Raw genomic sequence first — 16,933 nt, forward strand, 5'->3', positions numbered from 1 at the left:
TAGAGTGAATTGGACTGAACCAGGAGGTCATGGGAAGCGTCTGGGGTAAACTATGGAAAGGTCTTTGGGGCCTGGATGTAGATAGGGAGCTGTGGTTTCGGTGCATTGCACACGACGCTAACTCACAAGCTCAGGAAACAGCGATCAAGTAAGGAAACAAATAATAATGATAATTTTTATATAGATTTATCATTACTATCATTAGCAGCATTCTCATTATTACTAATTAACGAATCAACAGCGGCATTAAGATAAACAAAGAGGATATGATTTCTGACCATAACGCCATCTTTGTTTACATTTGAACTTTACATCATATCAGATGGGAATTGAAATGTCACTGGCCACAGAAGGGGACTTACCTTTCTTAGTATGATAGTGAATATGTGACATTATCATTTTATTTAACGAATTCTTACTAAATTTCCTCAATTTTAACATAGCGAATATTAATATACTTCGCATTAAATATGGATCCATTGGTTGCATATTTCTGGAGAAACAGAAGACATGTCTAGGGTTATCCAGCATGTTTCCTGTTTATATATTAGCGTTATTTATCACCAATATATTCTTAATAAGCTTTCTATAATCATTATATAACCTATCTATAATTCTACACTTGTCAAACATAAGCTGTCTATGAAAAGGTCATTGAATCTAATCATGGTCGACATAATGACCGCTAAATTTTTATTATAGTGTAGGTAATTAGTGGGTTTCCTGAGGGAGGTGAGGTGGTGGAATGAGGAAGACATGAGGTGAGGAGGAGGGAAGCCACGTGGCCATATTGGTGACCCCCCTGGCCACGTCGCCAGTCCCACGCGGTTGACCAAGGAGGAGGCCACACCAGCGGGTACCCCAGGCCAGGTCATCTAGCCAGTGGTGTCACAGACGGCGGTGCAGGACATAGCAGTGTAGTGTCCCTGGCTGGCTACGTGGTGGCTTATGTCCTCAGACGGTGGGAGTAAGGAAAGGTGGCCAGATCAGTGTCCCGGGCCACGTGGCCAGTGGCCCCAGAGGGTGGCGTTGTTTGTGGCCCAGTCGTCTCCAGCCTCAGAGGGTCATGAGTGTGACCTAGTAAGGTTATGTCCTCAGTAGGATGACTCTTAATGACCCCTTATGATGATAGTAGGTCATGTAGTGAGGTAGTAGATAGTAGGTCATGTAGTGAGGTAGTAGATAGTAGGTCATGTAGTGAGGTAGTAGATAGTAGGTCATGTAGTGAGGTAGTAGATAGTAGGTCCTGTAGTGAGGTAGTAGATAGTAGGTCCTGTAGTGAGGTAGTAGATAGTAGGTCATGTAGTGAGGTAGTAGATAGTAGGTCATGTAGTGAGGTAGTAGATAGTAGGTCATGTAGTGAGGTAGTAGATAGTAGGTCATGTAGTGAGGTAGTAGATAGTAGGTCATGTAGTGAGGTAGTAGATAGTAGGTCATGTAGTGAGGTAGTAGATAGTAGGTCATGTAGTGAGGTAGTAGATAGTAGGTCATGTAGTGAGGTAGTAGATAGTAGGTCATGTAGTGAGGTAGTAGATAGTAGGTCATCTAGTGAGGTAGTAGATAGGTCATCTAGTGAGGTAGTAGATAGGTCATGTAGTGAGGTAGTAGACCCGGACCCATCATGGCCCAAATGTGTAGTAGTTTCCTAGTGTTTACAGGAAGGGTTGTTAATTTGGGACACCCCATGATCAACATTAAGTATATCCCAAACCCTGATAAATATCAACGTATTTTTATTATCTTTTTTTATCACCGGGGAAATGCGGGACAATGTATAGTGATGTATGTATGTGAGGTCAATGTATAGTGATGTATGTGCGAGGTCAATGTATAGTGATGTATGTGCGAGGTCAATGTATAGTGATGTATGTGCGAGGTCAATGTATAGTGATGTATGTATGAGGTCAATGTATAGTGATGTATGTGTGAGGTCAATGTATAGTGATGTATGTGTGAGGATGTGTGGCTGGTTCCATGGCTGGTTGTATGTATGGTTTTACTGCATACAGATTTCTTGTATCTATTTCTTGTTTTGTTTCAGTATTACAGCCTTGCCAGGACATGCGCCTCTCAACATAGTGCATTTATTTACAGAAGTGCCTGCAGGCCATCAACAGAAAGCTTAAGAATCAAAAGAAAATGAGTGTTTGTTGGCCTTCTGTACAGCCCCTGGCCAGGGGGCAGTGTATGGTGGCCTAGAGCACAGCCCCTAGCCAGGAGGGAGTGTATGGTGGCCTTCTGTACAGCCCCTGGCCAGGAGGCAGTGTATGGTGGCCTTCTGTACAGCCCCTGGCCAGGAGGCAGTGTATGGTGGCCTTCTGTACAGCCCCTGGCCAGGAGGCAGTGTATGGTGGCCTTCTGTACAGCCCCTGGCCAGGAGGCAGTGTATGGTGGCCTAGAGCACAGCCCCTGGCCAGGAGGCAGTGTATGGTGGCCTTCTGTACAGCCTCTGGCCAGGAGGCAGTGTATGGTGGCCTTCTATATTGCCCCTGGCCAGGAGGCAGTGTATGGTGGCCTTCTGTACTGCCCCTGGCCAGGAGGCAGTGTATGGTGGCCTTCTGTACAGCCCCTGGCCAGGAGGCAGTGTATGGTGGCCTTCTGTACAGCCCCTGGCCAGGAGGCAGTGTATGGTGGCCTTCTGTACAGCCCCTAGCCAGGAGGCTGTGTATGGTGGCCTTCTGTACAGCCCCTGGCCAGGAGGCAGTGTATGGTGGCCTAGAGCACAGCCCCTGACCAGGAGGGAGTGTATGGTGGCCTTCTGTACAGCCCCTGGCCAGGAGGCAGTGTATGGTGGCCTAGAGCACAGCCCCTGGCCAGGAGGCAGTGTGTGGTGGCCTTCTGTACAGCCTCTGGCCAGGAGGCAGTGTATGGTGGCCTTCTATATAGCCCCTGGCCAGGAGGCAGTGTATGGTGGCCTTCTGTACAGCCCCTGGCCAGGAGGTAATGTATGGTGGCCTTCTATATAGCCCCTGGCCAGGAGGCAGTGTATGGTGGCCTTCTGTACAGCCCCTGGCCAGGAGGCAGTGTATGATGGCCTTCTGTACAGCCCCTGGCCAGGAGGCAGTGTATGGTGGCCTTCTGTACAGCCCCTGGCCAGGAGGCAGTGTATGGTGGCCTTCTGTACAGCCCCTGGCCAGGAGGCAGTGTATGGTGGTCTTCTGTAGAGCACTTGGCCAGTTAGGGAAGTGGTGGTGGCCAAGGAATACGTGACAAATTCAACTTTGTAATTTGTCAGAAAGTGGACGTGCGTATTTTAGTGGAAAGACTTGGACGAAAGCAATACTGTAATCTGCCTTATACCTTGGAGGGAAATTGTGGATTAAAAACCACATTACACCAGGTGTTTGGGTGTAAGGAGTCGAGTGGCACCATTTCCATCAAATGGTATCGACTAGAATAAATGGAACTCCCATGGCATTCAAAAATAATGGATGAATATCCTTGCAAACATTTGTGAGTGACCATCATGTGGTTTGCCAACATAATACTTTCATGCAGATTGATCAAAACATATGTAGAAGGGGATAAAGATCAGTTAGCTAACCTTCTTGTCCATTAACCTGTTTTTTTTTCTCTGACGTGTCATGTCATGCTGGAAATTTAGCATTTTATTTGAGCTCATTTCAGTCCTAGAGTGTGGACATGTATTGCCTTATTTGATTGATGATCAAGGAAGAAGGAAGCTAAAGTGTGCTGGCTGTCATAGAACTACCATAGTTGAGCTGTGTAATTTCAACCTTGACAAATTATCATACCCAAACTCTCAACCAAAACTGGCAAGAAACTCCACAAATCTTGTGGTCAGGGATAAACATAATGATTGTGGAAAAAGTTAATGATCGTTGACACTAATTATCTTTCCCATTTTTTCCAGCAAGCAATGTTTTCCATATCCAGTCCTCGTAAACATTATTCCATGTATGTGAAATGTAAGAAATTGTGTCTGACTCAGACTGAATTGTACATAAGCTTAAAAAGGTGTCATATCTTAAACACTGGTTACTTCATCTGCTCCAATGTTTTTCTGTTGAAGCCTGTCATGGATGGTCCCCATCCACTGTTTATAAAAGCAATGATACGTGCCCTTGAAAATGAGGGAGTATTGCTAGTAATAGACTGCATATATCCTGTGTACCACTCGAATTTTTATAGTACATTTTTTTTATTAGGTATTGTACTTCTTACTCATTTCCACATTTTCCCTTTCCTTCTTATGTGCCACATTTTCCATTTCATTCTTGCTTGTCACATTTTCTTTACTTATTTGTGCCTTATTTTCCCTTTCCTTCTTGTCTGATGTAAAGATGTATCAGATGTCTGAATTCAGAGATCCTCTGATGCTGATGTGTATACGCATATCATACTTAGGTATTTTGATGTGGATGCGATTGCAGATCAGTTTCTAAAAAACGGATGTGAATTTCAGACAGACATCCTCATGGATGTGGGTACGGATGTTTTCAGGATATTTTGTATTTATTTTGATAGATTAAGAATTATTCAATATAGAACGTGTCATTTCCAAATGGCAGCTATTTTAGTTACTAAGTTACAAAGTACTATGTGATTGTAGTTTCTATTGATGAGTTTCGGCCCCACAAATTGTGATATTCCAGTTTTAGCAAGTTGTTGCATTTCATGCACAGCACAGTCCAAATCATTTACACCAGACAGGAATAAAGCTCTTCACATTTTGCTCCAGCATCAGGCAAGACACAGTGCACATTTATACTAAAAATTTTCCACTTCATCAACAAAGTGTCAAACTTTCTGGAAATGTGTGTGCCATTCTTGTAGTGGTTCAGCACCTAACACAAAGATCATTTTTTCCAAGTCTTTATTGATAGCATGTGCAGTTAGACTCTGCAGTGAAATGCCTACTGAGGTATCTGACCACACATCAATTGTGAAGGAAATCTTGATATCCTGCTTGACTACATCAGTCATTCCTTTTATTTCATTGAAAATGGACTCGTACATGTCATTGCATATCAATGAGGAATAAAAGTTTAGCTGTTTCAGCCTGTATTGGGGAGCAGCTTCAGCCACCAGTCTCATGAATCCAATGTCCTCAACATGACTGATTGGTAAATCATCCATTACTAACATTTCTGCTCCACACTTATCTAGTTTCTTTAATTCAAAGTTAGAAGCATCCCACAGTTTTCCACTCTGAAAATATTCTTCAACATTGCTTAATGTCTCGCTTCACTTTTTGCAGAGAAGTTTTTTTGTCTTTAGTTTCTCCTCTAACTTTTCTTTCTTGTGCTTTTCTCTAACATTTCTTTCTTGTGCTTTTCAAACTGTTCTCTTGTGCATTGATTTCAAATGGTTTTCAAAGATGTAGCTCCACTTCCCTTTTGTGAAGAATCTTTTTTGCACAAAAGACAGTGCTAAGTTATTTGGTTTTATGAATTACTTTCACACTTGAATGTTTCTTGATGTAATTATACATAGAAATAGACAATTGGTAAAGCTTAGTAAGCTTGATTATTTCACTTCAAGCAGTGTGATCAACTGACACATTGCCTATCCCTGAAGCAAGCGCCTCTACACTTGTTGGTCTGCGCGTGGTCTCGTATGACATGCCAGCTCCCCACAACACTGTATCACAGAGTGATAAGAAGCGCACAACACTGCCAGTTCTTCTTTTTGTCTTTTGTATGTCCATCATTTCCTCTTTGTGTATGGAAAGGATGCAAATGCAGATGTGGATGTTTATCTTTTCATATGCAGATATGGATGCAGATTTTAAAAATGTTTTGCATATGTGGTTCTGGACATCCGATACATCTCTACTGTGGTGTCAGGTTATTCAGTGTCAAAGGTTAGACATAAGTGATAATAGAAAGGTCCATGCAATGGTATCTTTTGTGTTAAAACCGAATCATTAAGAGTACAATAAACTTTTTTTACTTAAGCAATGTCGATGCACTTTCTCATGAATTACCATTATGAATGGAAATCAGCGAATGGAACTATGTTAGCAGAATTGTTGTAGTTTATAAAACTTCATTCCACCTGCCATGATCCCTATGAAAAGCTTTTAATAGTTTCTTAGTTTGGTACTTTTATGTTTGTGAAACCATTAAGTGATATAAAAAGGACAAAACTAACCCAGAAATGTCAGCTAAGATTATTTAAAGTGATTGGTGCTGGTTTGATAGGGCTTATAAAAATTGCAGTTTCAACATGGTTTGAAACTAGCCTTATGATCTTTTTACCTTGGTGAAAGTTCCTTGTGTAGAAACATACTAAACTGTTAGAGCATGTTCAGGGTAGTTTTATTTATATGCTCTGATAGTAATTCGAGAATAGGAAAGGTACAAAGATAAGGTAAAGTATAGGGTTAACACAAAAGTACCAAAGCTGAAGCACTTGAGGAAATCCACAGAACCTAAGAATACCTCACCTTTCCTTTACAGTAGACCAAAGATTTACTCTTGATTTCAATATTACTTTTTCTGCTCTGTTATTTTCATCTTGTCATTGAGTTCACGGTTAGATATTTGTGCTAATAACTGAAAATAGGGAAAATGTCGAGTTAATGTAAAAGTACATGAACTTGTAGAAGTGAGCATAACCAATGAAACCCTTTCCTAACTTTGCCTAGGAGCTGCAGTTCTTAATTTGTCACATTCAAACTTTACCAGTGGGACTCATTTAAGTGAAATCTTACTTTTTTATTTTTTCAGTGTTGTGGTCTAAATTTGCCAGTGTAAATCTTGTACTTCATGTTGCCACATTGTCATAGCTTGTTGGAATTCTTTTGTTACTGTCATCTGCTGCATGGCTTCGTGCTGTTAATACTCATGCATTTGTTCAGTAAAATCTTTTTTAGCACAAACACACTGCTGGGCACCTAAATGAAAAGACACCGTAACAATCAAATATTTTTCAGATATCAAATTCAAGATAAATCTAGATTGCTAGGGGAAGTTAGGTAAGGTTTCCTTAGACTATGTTGATTTCTGAGTGTTTTGTTTTATTTTGATTTACCAACATTTTGCCTTCCCACTGTCATCTTGTTTATCACTGAATATCTACGTATCTATCTGTATCTGCTGCCTGTTCCCTTCTGGAACTCCCTCAAGGGGGTGCCCATGGCAATAGTCAGCATAACTAGTAAACCCCATTGCTGCTTCTTACCCTTTAACGTCTCGCCCGTAACAGGCCAATAGGAGAAGCCCAGTCTAGTGCAGTGTTTGCAGAAGCTTCTCCTTGAAGTTCCTACTATTTCTACCTAATGTTCCTGCCTGCTACTTCTACTTTTCTATCTAAATGTTCCTACCTACTGCTTCTATCTGTTGCTCCTAACATTTTGCCAAAAGGCCTGGCTAGCACAGAGTACTAATCAGAGGAAATCTAGAATTACAAAGAATGAACTTTTTTTTTTTCTTTTTTTTTCCGCTGTCTCCCGCGTTTGCGATGTAGCGCAAGGAAACAGACGAAAGAAATGGCCCAACCCACCCCCATACACATGTATATACATACGTCCACACACACAAATATACATACCTACACAGCTTTCCATGGTTTACCCCAGACGCTTCACATGCCTTGATTCAATCCACTGACAGCACGTCAACCCCGGTATACCACATTGCTCCAATTCACTCTATTCCTTGCCCTCCTTTCACCCTCCTGCATGTTCAGGCCTCGATCACACAAAATCTTTTTCACTCCATCTTTCCACCTCCAATTTGGTCTCCCTCTTCTCCTCGTTCCCTCCACCTCCGACACATATATCCTCTTGGTCAATCTTTCCTCACTCATTCTCTCCATGTGCCCAAACCATTTCAAAACACCCTCTTCTGCTCTCTCGACCACGCTCTTTTTATTTCCACACATCTCTCTTACCCTTACGTTACTTACTCGATCAAACCACCTCACACCACACATTGTCCTCGAACATCTCATTTCCAGCACATCCATCCTCCTGCGCACAACTCTATCCATAGCCCACGCCTCGCAACCATACAACATTGTTGGAACCACTATTCCTTCAAACATACCCATTTTTGCTTTCCGAGATAATGTTCTCGACTTCCACACATTCTTCAAGGCTCCCAGAATTTTCGCCCCCTCCCCCACCCTATGATCCACTTCCGCTTCCATGGTTCCATCCGCTGCCAGATCCACTCCCAGATATCTAAAACACTTCACTTCCTCCAGTTTTTCTCCATTCAAACTCACCTCCCAGTTGACTTGACCCTCAACCCTACTGTACCTAATAACCTTGCTCTTATTCACATTTACTCTTAACTTTCTTCTTTCACACACTTTACCAAACTCAGTCACCAGCTTCTGCAGTTTCTCACATGAATCAGCCACCAGTGCTGTATCATCAGCGAACAACAACTGACTCACTTCCCAAGCTCTCTCATCCCCAACAGACTTCATACTTGCCCCTCTTTCCAAAACTCTTGCATTCACCTCCCTAACAACCCCATCCATAAACAAATTAAACAACCATGGAGACATCACACACCCCTGCCGCAAACCTACATTCACTGAGAACCAATCACTTTCCTCTCTTCCTACACGTACACATGCCTTACATCCTCGATAAAAACTTTTCACTGCTTCTAACAACTTGCCTCCCACACCATATATTCTTAATACCTTCCACAGAGCATCTCTATCCACTCTATCATATGCCTTCTCCAGATCCATAAATACTACATACAAATCCATTTGCTTTTCTAAGTATTTCTCGCATACATTCTTCAAAGCAAACACCTGATCCACACATCCTCTACCACTTCTGAAACCACACTGCTCTTCCCCAATCTGATGCTCTGTACATGCCTTCACCCTCTCAATCAATACCCTCTCATATAATTTACCAGGAATACTCAACAAACTTCTTTTTTTTTTTTTTTTATACTTTGTCGCTGTCTCCCGCGTTTGTGAGGTAGCGCAAGGAAACAGACGAAAGAAATGGCCCAACCCACCCCCATACACATGTACACACATACGTCCACACACGCAAATATACATACCTACACAGCTTTCCATGGTTTACCCCAGACGCTTCACATGCTTTGATTCAATCCACTGACAGCACGTCAACCCCGGTATACCACATCGCTCCAATTCACTCTATTCCTTGCCCTCCTCTCACCCTCCTGCATGTTCAGGCCCCGATCACACAAAATCTTTTTCACTCCATCTTTCCATCTCCAATTTGGTCTCCCTCTTCTCCTTGCTCCCTCCACCTCCGACACATATATCCTCTTGGTCAATCTTTCCTCACTCATCCTCTCCATGTTCCCAAACCACTTCAAAACACCCTCTTCTGCTCTCTCAACCACGCTCTTTTTATTTCCACACATCTCTCTTACCCTTACGTTACTCACTCGATCAAACCACCTCACACCACACATTGTCCTCAAACATCTCATTTCCAGCACATCCATCCTCCTGCGCACAACTCTATCCATAGCCCATGCCTCGCAACCATACAACATTGTTGGAACCACTATTCCTTCAAACATACCCATTTTTGCTTTCCGAGATAATGTTCTCGACTTCCACACATTCTTCAAGGCTCCCAGAATTTTCGCCCCCTCCCCCACCCTATGATCCACTTCCGCTTCCATGGTTCCATCCGCTGCCAGATCCACTCCCAGATATCTAAAACACTTCACTTCCTCCAGTTTTTCTCCATTCAAACTCACCTCCCAGTTGACTTGACCCTCAACCCTACTGTACCTAATAACCTTGCTCTTATTCACATTTACTCTTAACTTTCTTCTTTCACACACTTTACCAAACTCAGTCACCAGCTTCTGCAGTTTCTCACATGAATCAGCCACCAGTGCTGTATCATCAGCGAACAACAACTGACTCACTTCCCAAGCTCTCTCATCCCCAACAGACTTCATACTTGCCCCTCTTTCCAAAACTCTTGCATTCACCTCCCTAACAACCCCATCCATAAACAAATTAAACAACCATGGAGACATCACACACCCCTGCCGCAAACCTACATTCACTGAGAACCAATCACTTTCCTCTCTTCCTACACGTACACATGCCTTACATCCTCGATAAAAACTTTTCACTGCTTCTAACAACTTGCCTCCCACACCATATATTCTTAATACCTTCCACAGAGCATCTCTATCCACTCTATCATATGCCTTCTCCAGATCCATAAATACTACATACAAATCCATTTGCTTTTCTAAGTATTTCTCGCATACATTCTTCAAAGCAAACACCTGATCCACACATCCTCTACCACTTCTGAAACCACACTGCTCTTCCCCAATCTGATGCTCTGTACATGCCTTCACCCTCTCAATCAATACCCTCCCATATAATTTACCAGGAATACTCAACAAACTTTTTTTTTTTTTATACTTTGTCGCTGTCTCCCGCGTTTGCGAGGTAGCGCAAGGAAACAGACGAAAGAAATGGCCCAACCCCCCCCCCCATACACATGTACACACATACATCCACACATGCAAATATACATACCTACACAGCTTTCCATGGTTTACCCCAGACGCTTCACATGCTTTGATTCAATCCACTGACAGCACGTCAACCCCGGTATACCACATCGCTCCAATTCACTCTATTCCTTGCCCTCCTCTCACCCTCCTGCATGTTCAGGCCCCGATCACACAAAATCTTTTTCACTCCATCTTTCCATCTCCAATTTGGTCTCCCTCTTCTCCTTGCTCCCTCCACCTCCGACACATATATCCTCTTGGTCAATCTTTCCTCACTCATCCTCTCCATGTGCCCAAACCACTTCAAAACACCCTCTTCTGCTCTCTCAACCACGCTCTTTTTATTTCCACACATCTCTCTTACCCTTACGTTACTCACTCGATCAAACCACCTCACACCACACATTGTCCTCAAACATCTCATTTCCAGCACATCCATCCTCCTGCGCACAACTCTATCCATAGCCCATGCCTCGCAACCATACAACATTGTTGGAACCACTATTCCTTCAAACATACCCATTTTTGCTTTCCGAGATAATGTTCTCGACTTCCACACATTCTTCAAGGCTCCCAGAATTTTCGCCCCCTCCCCCACCCTATGATCCACTTCCGCTTCCATGGTTCCATCCGCTGCCAGATCCACTCCCAGATATCTAAAACACTTCACTTCCTCCAGTTTTTCTCCATTCAAACTCACCTCCCAATTGACTTGACCCTCAACCCTACTGTCCCTAATAACCTTGCTCTTATTCACATTTACTCTTAACTTTCTTCTTCCACACACTTTACCAAACTCAGTCACCAGCTTCTGCAGTTTCTCACATGAATCAGCCACCAGCGCTGTATCATCAGCGAACAACAACTGACTCACTTCCTAAGCTCTCTCATCCCCAACAGACTTCATACTTGCCCCTCTTTCCAAAACTCTTGCATTTACCTCCCTAACAACCCCATCCATAAACAAATTAAACAACTTATACCTCTGTAATTTGAGCACTCACTCTTATCCCCTTTGCCTTTGTACAATGGCACTATGCACGCATTCTGCCAATCCTCAGGCACCTCACCATGAGTCATACATTAAATAACCTTACCAACCAGTCAACAATACAGTCACCCCCTTTTTTAATAAATTCCACTGCAATACCATCCAAACCTGCTGCCTTGCCGGCTTTCATCTTCCGCAAAGCTTTTACTACCTCTTCTCTGTTTACCAAATCATTTTCCCTAACCCTCTCACTTTGCACACCACCTCGACCAAAACACCCTATATCTGCCACTCTATCATCAAACACATTCAACAAACCTTCAAAATACTCACTCCATCTCCTTCTCACATCGCCACTACTTGTTATCACCTCCCCATTTGCGTCCTTCACTGAAGTTCCCATTTGCTCCCGTGTCTTACGCACTTTATTTACCTCCTTCCAGAACATCTTTTTATTCTCCCTAAAATTTAAAGATACTCTCTCACCCCAACTCTCATTTGCCCTTTTTTTTCACCTCTTGCACCTTTCTCTTGACCTCCTGTCTTTCTTTTATACATCTCCCACTCAATTGCATTTTTTCCCTGCAAAAATCGTCCAAATGCCTCTCTCTTCTCTTTCACTAATACTCTTACTTCTTCATCCCACCACTCACTACCCTTTCTAATCAACCCACCTCCCACTCTTCTCATGCCACAAGCATCTTTTGCGCAATCCATCACTGATTCCCTAAATACATCCCATTCCTCCCCCACTCCCCTTACTTCCGTTGTTCTCACCTTTTTCCATTCTGTACTCAGTCTCTCCTGGTACTTCCTCACACAAGTCTCCTTCCCAAGCTCACTTACTCTCACCACCCTCTTCACCCCAACATTCACTCTTCTTTTCTGAAAACCCATACAAATCTTCACCTTAGCCTCCACAAGATAATGATCAGACATCCCTCCAGTTGCACCTCTCAGCACATTAACATCCAAAAGTCTCTCTTTCGCGCGCCTGTCAATTAACACGTAATCCAATAACGCTCTGGCCATCTCTCCTACTTACATAAGTATACTTATGTATATCTCGCTTTTTAAACCAGGTATTCCCAATCATCAGTCCTTTTTCAGCACATAAATCTACAAGCTCTTCACCATTTCCATTTACAACACTGAACACCCCATGTATACCAATTATTCCCTCGACTGCCACATTACTCACCTTTGCATTCAAATCACCCATCACTATAACCCGGTCTCGTGCATCAAAACCACTAACACACTCATTCAGCTGCTCCCAAAACACTTGCCTCTCATGATGAATGAACTGGGCGAGTTAAATGTAATCAAGTGTTGTGTTTGGCAGGGAGAGAGATTTTGTATGTTTTGAGGACAGAATGCCAGCAGTCCACATGTAGGTGAGGCAGAAAGAAATGACAGCTATGTGGGTCAGAGGAGTGCAACTTGACAACCATTGAAGTGCTGGCTCACTATGTAGCCATCACAAAACCTCCTGATACCCAGGCAGGTAGTACTGGTAATGTACCTCCCTGGTCATTGGCTGCCTACCAAGTACTCCCTACACACCACTAAATGTAAACCAAAAAATCTGAATCACTCTCCATAAGTATCATTATATACCTTAGGTAGTGTATATACATCATTGCAAAACAAAGATAATGGCATGTCAAAGCTATTTTTGAAGCAAGTCCAATCTAGTATAATATTCCTGTCAACATGCCCCTCGAGTAAACTTTTACTGAGGAAGGAATATGTTTGTACTCCCTTAACTGTTTTTCTGTATGGTCAGGTTGTATAGTAAACATTTACTATAAACAATGAGAGATTATTTGTTGCACATAAAAGTTGTTTGTTGAACTTGCTGCAGGACATGAAAACTTTGTATGTGAGGGTTGATAAAGTGCAATTATTATAATTGTACTTTTTGGTAAGCATTAGCTTTTCCAGTACTCGAGAGAATGTCAGAAATGCCTGAAACATAGTTTTGGTAAAAATATGCTTTCCTTGCATTACTTTGAGTTAATGACTTGTGAAAGTACAGATATGTTAATCGATAAATTGACATTTGCTTTTGGTTAGACTAATAAAAGATTGTTTCTCTTAAAATGAGATGAAGCACTGCATGAGTCATGTGGAAACTTCTCGTATTATTGTTTCACTTATGTTTCTGGCCTGTAATCCAAAGACTGACAGTAGTGTTATTTTATGTATCTGGCCTGTAATCCCAAGACTGACTGTAGTGTTATTTTTTAGTTTTTTGGGGTTTTTCCACATTTTTGTGGTACTTCATATACATTTTTTTTTATTGAATCAAGATAAATGTAAAACAAGGCTTGTATTGGAATTTTGGTTCTCTTATGCATGCTCTTTTGTACATAGTGGGTCAATTCTTCTCTCATGGTTTCAATCAAATGAGATGAGGAACAGCAAGATTCATACAAAGAAACCTGTCGTTTTGTTTCACTAATGTACCTGGCTTGTAATCTGAGGTCTGACAAGTGTTCATCACTAGTCTTAGGATTTGTATGTTTTGTGGTATTTTTTTGTTTCTTGACATTTTTGAGTGTAAAACGAGGATTGTACCAGAATTTTTATCGCTATTTGTATGCACTTTTATTTTAAAGTTAATCATTTCTGCCTTTTTTTTTTTTTTTTTAATTTTCCAAAAGAAGGAACAGAGAAGAGGTCCAGGTGAGGATATTCCCTCAAAGGCCCAGTCCTCTGTTCTTAACGCTACCTCGCTATCGCGGGAAATAGCGAATAGTATGAAAAAAAAAAAAAAAATTCTGCCTTCATGGTTTCAACCATGAAAATATTGAGAATCTTTAGTTTTATGTTCCTTGATGTATTTCAGGTTATGAACCATAGTTGCCTCATGTAATCATGGTTGGACATTTTCAGCTTGACAGAAACTTGTTTTCTCCCAAAGTTCCATACATGTCCAAGAAGTCTGCATGATAGTCACATTGATTTTACAATAAGTGGTAGAAACTTTTGTCCCCATGTTACCCGGCTGATACAGGTTTATTGTAAATACTTTAATGGAAATTTGGACACATGTCTATTCAAAAAATATTTTCTCACCCAGAACAACGGTTCCTTGAGCTCCTGATGGATGATACAACTCTGTACACCAAGATAAGGTTTGTATTGTACTACACAGATACTTGTGTTGTCATGCATTAGTTTATAGTTCCCAGTTTGTACTGGACAGGGAAGTAGTTCTTCATATGGGAGTCCCTCATCTCAAACTTTACTCTGTATCATATGGAATTTACAATTGGTATTTTTTTTCCCATCCGTCCTGTTGCTCTTGATGCAGAAATATCTCATGATATCTTCTCTTGAATTATTACTTGCTGTGACCTATGGTTGTTCTTCCGTTGTAACCTACAATGAACTGTTCACTTTTATCCGACTGGTTGAAGAACTTAAAGGATACCATCGTCAACATCTTATCTTTTATCTTCCATATTGGGACAGATTTATGGCATCTAATTTCTTTACGTAACTTTGCTATCGTAAGCATTTTTCTGCCATTGGTGTCACTTGACAATTTTCATAATGATTGTTATTGTCATCAGTATATGAATTTCATTTCTCACCTCAAGTTTAATTATGTTTACATTGGAGGCACTGTTGCTTGGCTGTAGATGGCAATCCAAACAGAGGCCTTGGTAATCCACTAGTGATCACAGTGAATGGTCAGATGCATTCTTTTGGGAGTTACTACCTGTAGCTCCCACTACTGTGCCCATGCTTCCTATACTTAGGCCCATTTGGTAAATACTGTACAGTGTCTTTCCTGAACTAGGAACTCCTAAGTCTTATTTCATAAGAAGAGATAATGTAAATGATGGAATGATTGAAAATCGTGTTGCATACTGAGGTTTTGTTTATCTAGTAAATAACTTTTAAACCTGAAATAGTGGTCCTAATAAGAAAATTATTTTTATATTTTTTTTTTGTGCCTATTCATAGATTAAGGAAAACAATTGCTACTTTTTGTGCATTCCCGACCTTCTCTCGGGCAGGGCTCTTCATTTCTATTGCTTCTTTTGATGTCTCCTGCTATTTGCTAATTTCATTTTTCTATAATGGAAGTTAATGAAGACATTGAACAAAAAAGTTGGGGAATGATGAACAGTATAGTAGCACCTTCCTACAATAGCCTTTCCATAAAGAAGTGAAGAGCAAAGGAATTGAGAGCAGAGAAAATGTAGAGAGAGTGAAGAAAATCTTGAAGACATTAGGGATACAATAAATGAAAAGCTTGAATTCAAGGGGCATAAAGATGGGATGGTTCTTTCATGCTGAATAATGAGTGGTATGAGAACTTCAACCTCAAGGAACAGAAAGCCGATGATAAAATGTCCATTATATATTAAAGAAACACAATAGAATGCTGTTATGTTTTGTGGTCTCCATTTAAACAGATGGAAGTAAACATGCTCTGAAGAATACAGAAAAGTTTCAGTTGATGTCCTGGACTCTTGGAGCGTATGATCTACCATGGGCAAGCTGAAAGAATTTAAACTCTAGAAAGATGATGTGGTACATGATAAATGCAAAGCAGCAGTTTGATATAAAGAATAACATTTAGATTTGAAAGCATATGTGTAAGGATGATTCACAATTATCAAACTGGGAGCAGTTCCTGGGAATTTGCTTAAAAGTATATCGCACAAAAATGAACCAGTTTCCTTCAGAAGAGCTTGAAAAGATTATTTATTGCAATATCAGGAGAAAAAGGAATGTGTTACTTCAGACACAATTACAAAAAAGACTAAATTTATGGCTGAAATCAGTTGCTGATATCTTGAATAGTTATGTATTCAAAAGGGAGAAATATCCAAGAGAAACTGTATTGCATGACAAGCAAGACGTGATGAACTCTGTGTGATTGCCCAGCGTAGTTAATCGTACTTACACATTTTTCTTGCTTACTGATTTTCCCCTTGTTTGCAAGACTCTTGGCATGCTTAAGTACCTCCATACGACTTAACTTTCAGTCTTGCCTCAAAACTTGACATATTTGTCTTGTGTGCGCTGAAGTTCTGTTTTGCTTTTTCTACTCTGAGAGCTGACTGTTTGTGTGCTCCCACTCCTAGCTTTACCACATAATACATGGTAAGCTAATGCATCACATTACTACTGCATGGCCACAGTCAGTTCAGTGATTGCCTATTGTGATGTCTATTTCTTACCCACACTGCAAAATTTTGGAAACCTTTACAACCACAGGTCTCATTTAACAGGTATGACCTGCCCATTTCGAATGTGTTTCCTTTTCTCTTATTTTTCCCTCACTTTTACCCATCTTCATATTTTGATTATGGCCTATCCTTGGTGTGAACTTGTCTGACTGGATTCTCTAACACAAAAAGATTTCTTAGATTCAACTAGTGATGGTCATCCCTTTTGTCTTGACAACAGTACCAAATTTCTGTTTCTATTATCTCAGAGTGGAGAAATT

General features: G+C 41.1%; 1 protein-coding gene across 3 annotated transcripts in view; it reads left to right on the plus strand.

Moving 5' to 3' along the window:
* Positions 1-768: 768 nt before the first annotated feature.
* LOC139763622 (uncharacterized) overlaps positions 769-16,933 on the plus strand; it is a 77,746-nt gene continuing 61,581 nt past the window's right edge. Inside the window, exons 1-2 of one of the 3 annotated variants that reach the window (XM_071689854.1) lie at positions 769-1,080; positions 14,546-14,600. The gene's annotated coding sequence lies outside the window, so the exon portion shown is untranslated. Of the gene's footprint in view, positions 1,081-1,112; positions 1,132-14,545; positions 14,601-16,933 lie in introns of those variants that run through there. The other 2 variants (XM_071689855.1, XM_071689856.1) reach the window with 2 other exon arrangements.

The sequence above is a fragment of the Panulirus ornatus genome, chromosome 47 (assembly GCF_036320965.1).
Source record: "Panulirus ornatus isolate Po-2019 chromosome 47, ASM3632096v1, whole genome shotgun sequence".
NCBI lineage: Eukaryota > Metazoa > Arthropoda > Malacostraca > Decapoda > Palinuridae > Panulirus > Panulirus ornatus.